Consider the following 6,229-nt stretch of genomic DNA (forward strand, 5'->3'; position numbering starts at 1 on the left):
GGCTCAGGAAAAAAAATAACATCATTATTTAGTCATGGCTAGATTTATATCAGGACAGTGCTTGGAGGCAAGCTCATTTTATTATAGTCTTACATATTCCTAATCCCTGGTGCCAGAAGGTTAAATAGAGGTGTGATATTTTGCATAATATTCCATACCGTGAGAATGATAACTCCAAAGAGATAGGACTTCAAAAATGTGTTTTTACTATTTAAATTAGGAGAGAGATAATCCAGATCAAACGTAGAATTTAAATGGAAAAAGTTTAGTGACAGTTTTGGAAAAGAAATATTATTATTACAGAAATATGGATGACGATTTCAAAGGAAAAAATTAATTGTCAAGATTCCTATTAATACAAAAAATAATTGGTGTTAACTTTACATTTCTAAGAATGTATAATATTACTTGGTGAAAGAATTATGCAAGCAAATTTTTGTAAGCCGTAACAATTAACCACTTTTACTTCCTGCCCTTTGAGTAGTTAATTATACAATTGTAAGTGCAAAAAATACTTGTTGATGTGCCAGTAATTAGGTGAGCTGTGCTTTCTGCCTTTATTGATTGTTATAGGTCAACAATGGTCAGAAATATCTGTAGACCAAAGAACACCATTCTCTATATTATGGAGTTGAGGAGAGGTGATAAAAAAAGTCCTAACAGTTTCTGCCCTAAAGCGATGCTGCTCTTCCTTAGATTAAGCAGATATTAACCTAAAATTTATTAGTCATTTCACACTAGTGTGTTAACTTATTTTACTAGTGGAAAACCCCTTGATCCATGCACAAAATGGGCCCAGCAACTCCAACGCTGCCTCGGCTTCCCTCTTCTTTCCAGGGCTCCACATTCTGTCTAAAAGCCTTATTTCTTCTGGTTTTATCCTGACATCACTAGATCTTGCACTGCACAGGCACTAATTCAGGTGACATGTCTTCCTCCAAATGTAAAAAAAAGTGCCAATCTCACTGCAGATGTGCAGAAGGAGCAGCCTCCTGGCATATGTAACTCAAGTATCCCAGGAAGCTGCAGGTTTCCTCTTCAGTCTTTACCGCCATGGCAGTAAAGATGGAAGGGGAGAAAACCTCCTCCAAAATAGGAAAAGAAATCAATAAAGAGCATATATTTTTAATTGTGTAAAAGGGATAGCCACAAGTGTTTTGCCTTATCTTTTGACAGTAATTTTTGACAGTGCCAGGCTGTCCTTTTGTAATTTGCTTTGACCCTTGGTTTGTTGCCTTATTGCTTATGTTCAGGTATTCAGATCTGCATTTTAAATCCTAGGATCTAAGTACATATTGATACATATTGAGGATTCAGAAATTAGATACACTACACAAAGACTGCCGTTATTGTGGACACTCTTTGGCGGAAACAGCATAGGAAAAAAGGTGCATTAAGGTGGGCTGGAAAAGGTGCATGGGTTGTTAATTGTTGGATTATTTTGATGATTTCTTATGTATTGGCCTGTGTTAAGAAATGTCAGAGGTTGCTTGGTACTTTATAGTCTCTCTTTCAGGATTTTGGAGTATAAAACAGAATAAAACATAAAAGTCAATGATCTGTTTAAAGTTTTTGAGTATTGATACAGTTTCTCTAGCTATGCAGTGTAGTTTCCTAAGAATTCTGTCTATGTTATGTAAGTAAAATATTGCATGCAAGATAATGGCCATGGGTCGAAAAGGTAAAAGAAAACCCTTTTACTGTGGGTGGTGGTAAAAGATCTTTAAGTTTGGATGAACTTCCTTGCTGATTACAATAGCAAGTCAATAGGGCCCCTTGCAAAAATTAAGACTGGTGCGTTAGCCTTTCCTTATTTAGCATGCTGTAATTAGATATAGAATAGGGTCAGCAATTTTGAGTATTGCAGTTTGTATGTCAAATTAAATAGGAAAAGTTGCTCTTTAAGTTAGCATCATTGGCCTTTATGAATTAACTCAGTGAAGAAAGTAATTCAAGGGGATTACCATGTTTGGATATCTGTTTAGTGAGTATTATACTTCATTTAATTATTTCACATTCCAAAACTAATCAGCTTGCAAATGAACAATATTTAAAACAATATTTAACTTGAGATTCCCAATTTCTACACAATATTTACTACTGTGTAAAACTGAGAATACATCTCATCTGTCTATATTACTGCAAAAATTGAGACATCTGATTTGCTGTTATAGACAAAGTCCATCAAGCACAGCAGAATATGTATGGTGCTCTATAATTGGGTACAGAAATAATTCACAATTTTCTTGTCTACATCTATGCAGACAAAATAATGTTTTGATTGCACATTATTGTTGTGACCTGGCTTTTGTTGTGACGGCAAACCATGCCTGCACAATGGGTTTTGGCCTTATACCTTATATACTTAAATAGACTTTTTAAAATCAAACCTTCCTCTTCCCTGACTTCCCCCTCAATCCATCTAATGGACAAATGAAGCCTAGTCACCTCCAGATGGTATGTGATACTAAATAATTTATATTATGCTAATACAGCATGCTGATGCAGAGTGCCCTATGAACCTATAGAACTTGAGGGTACAGCTGATTGTACATAAAGTTTGTTGTGGGATGCTTGGTGTTTCTGGGTTTTTTTGGAGCAGCAAATTATGAATCTGTTGGTATCAATAGTCAAACAGTGATAAATGTTTTTTCTTCTTTTTTTTTTCTTTTTATATCTCCTGTATATATTAAAGGGACTATTTAGCAGTGAATCTGACATTCACCAAACATGATTTCCCCTGACAAAAATAAATCATTGCCATTGAAAATACATGCACCTTCTTAAAGAGTCCCCAACAGAAAATGCTTGGTGAATTGAAGAATAATTGCATTGGGGTAGTTTACTGTTTGTAAAACTGAGCAAGCTGTCATAGAATTCACAGCATGGACTTTTGGCCTGGTTGTATTCCTGCCGCTGTTCTAAAGCACAAATATATTTTCACAGTAGATGGCTCTGTGTTTTTATTTTGGTTTCTAAAATAGAGAAAAATCAAATCCTTAAAAAATGAAATTAGATGTATTGTAAGAAAGGCAATTTTAACTAGAATTGGCAATTATTTTTTTTTTTTTGCCTCGGAAAAGGTGACAACACAGAAAGGCACACAGTGCTATGAGAAAGTATTCGTCCGCACAGCTATTGTTCTGTTTTGTTGCCTTACAAATTTAAGGTAAATTCAATTTTTTTGGTGCAAAATATTGTTTATTGTGACACAAAAAATATTTAACACAAAAAACTAAAATCCTGAGTGTACACAAGTATTTATCCTAAAAGGCAAAATTTTTTCTTGTCCCTAGTAGTTTAGTGAATCCAGCCCCTGGGAATTTAGTCTATTCCTCAAAGCAAACTGCTCCTTCAAGTTACATGGATTGCATTGGTTTATAACAGTCCTTAAGTCATGGTTTTGACTGAGCCATTCCAAGACATTTTTTATTTTGAGTGTCATTTTATTGCCTGGAAGCAATCCTTCATCCCAGTCTGGAATATCTGGCAGGATATTCAAGAATAATCATATATTGTGCTCCACTCATGTTTTTTTCAATCATGATCAGATTCCCTGTCCCTGCAGATAAAAACATTCCCACATAATTATGCTGCAGCCACCATTCTTACAATGTGCAAATCATGTTCTTAGGGTGTTACAGAAAGTTCTGAGTTTTCAATACACACCAAATTTTCCAACAAAAAAGTTCAGTTTAAGTCCCATTTGGCCACAGAACCTTCTTCCATGTGTTTAAGGGAGTCAGTCACATGCTTTTGTGCTTTCTGCAGAAAAGGACACCGAGACCAGCAACACAAGCCAGAGTTGTCAGTAGTAATACAGAATCCTGTCACTGTCAGGAAATTTACAATGGGGCTGTGATCTCTAGTTGTATACCTGCCACAGCACAATATCTTCGCTGTTTTAGCCCAGTTCATCTCTGGGAAAATATTAATGTAGTCAACTAGTTTCCTCCAACAGTTTTGAACTATTCAACTATTCAGGTTTGCTGGATCATCCAGCTTTACTGATGAAAGTGTATTCTCTTCAGCCTTGGAGAGCTTTAATAAATCAGGCCCATTGCTGTGGAGGAGTTTTGCCAACATTTTCTTTACATCATTACTTCAGGCTATCGTGGATTGCATACATTAATTTATTCACAGTTTTATGAGGTCTCACTAAAACAGTTCAATCAGACTTTGATTTGGCTATGGCAACACCTTGATTCTTTTCTTTTTAAGCCATTCTGTTGTAGATTACCTGATGTGCTTGAGACTGTTGCATAACCCAACAGATGCAACAGATGGCCTTACACTTGACTTAAGAATACTTTGGTGTACACTGGATTTCATGGTTGGTTCAATGACTGCAATGTACCAGGTTCTGTGGCTTCAAAACAAGGCCGAAATATAACCCCTACTACTGTGCTTGACAGTTGATATGAGCTGATATGCGGGGTTTTCAGCAAACATGGCACTGTGCATTATGGCCAAGCATACTTGTCTGTCGGAAGGACATTGTTCCAGAAGATTTGTGGTTTGTTTTGATACAACCTTGCCCTATTTAAATTCCTATTTAATGTACAGCGTTGCGTAATATGTTGGCGCTATATAAATCCTGTTTAATAATAATAATAATAATAATAACCTTGCAAAGTTAGGCCTTGCTGCCCTTATTTTAGAGAGAAGAGTTTTTTTCCTGGCAACCCTTCCAAACAAACCATACTTGTTCAGTTTTTTTCTATTTGCACTGTCATGAATATGTCAATATCCTAACTGAGGCCTTTATAGTCTGTGATATATTTCTTTTTTTTTTTTTTGCATTTTCTCTGAGCATTGCATAATCTGATTTTAGGGTAAATTTACTTGGACAGGGAAGACTGGTGAGTTTCTTGATTATTGTTCTTTTAATTTTGTTCAGTGGACAAGACATGATTTTTTTTATTCATGTGTCCTAATACTCATATATATATATATATATATATACACACTTACACACACATGTGTATATATATATATATATATATATATATATATATACATAAAGTATATACACACACTAGAATTCAAATTAATGCTTTGTAATGATCTTAAACCAGCACTGATATAGAAAGAAATGAGTTTCTGAAACAACTAAAAAATACCCTGGGATCAATCACAATATTAACCTTGTAAACAAACAATAAAGGTGTTTTTTCACTAGCTCCTGGTTTATTAAATGTTTGGTTTTGTAACATCTCCTTCAAGGTCTGTTTTCTACAGTAACAAACTGGGAATTTGTACAGGACACAAGGCAGCAAATTGCATTGTGTACAGGGAGTTATACAAGGAGAACATCGACCCAGGTAACCTTAAATTATTATTTCTGAGCAGAAACACTAAAAGTTTTACCACAATAAAGTCCTTAGCAATAACAAAACAAGACATACAATGTAATAAATGAAATTTTAAGATGCAAGTGTCTTGGGAGGCTTCCCAGGGAACCCTATGATTCTTTTTAAGTTTTGCTTTTGTTTTTTCACTAAACATTTTAGGAAATCATCATGACCAAAGACAGCTGAAATAAGGACTGAGTATACTAAAATACACTCCTGGGAAAACTTCTAGCCGAACATTGTTCATAAAGGACTACATTAGTTTGATAATATCTTTAGGAGAAGTTTTAAATACAAAAATGTTAAATGTAAATATATTTATTTTGTAATAGTATATGCATAAATGATAGCTTCTTAGTATTCTTGACAGTTACAATGGACTGAATTTAGATAACCCATAGTTCTCTGCGTTGCATGTGTTATAATGTGCATGATGCTTTTCCGGCAATATATTCCAAAATATCAATGTGTGCTCCCAGGTTCCACATACAAGGATATGGAGGGCACATACATTTACATGCTGTCCTTAGTGTCATGGTACAGGGCTTTGCCCCACTGATGCTCTGGGGTGATGACAGATTTAAAATTCTAAACTAAGATTGACCATTAATGTTACTTTCACCTACGCAACATCTCCAAAATCGGCCCCTACCTGTCCCCTGAGACCACCAAACTCCTTGTACACGCTCTTATCATCTCCTGTCTGGACTACTGTAACATCCTCCTCTCTCGTATTCCACTAACCCAACTCTCTCCTCTACAATCTATCATGAATGCTGCAGCCAGACTCATCCATCCTTCGCTCCGCTCCTCTTCCGCTGCATCTCTTTGTAGTTCTCTCCATTGGCTTCCATTTCACCTTAGAATCAAATTTA

The sequence above is a fragment of the Pyxicephalus adspersus genome, chromosome 1, assembly GCF_032062135.1.
Source record: "Pyxicephalus adspersus chromosome 1, UCB_Pads_2.0, whole genome shotgun sequence".
NCBI lineage: Eukaryota > Metazoa > Chordata > Amphibia > Anura > Pyxicephalidae > Pyxicephalus > Pyxicephalus adspersus.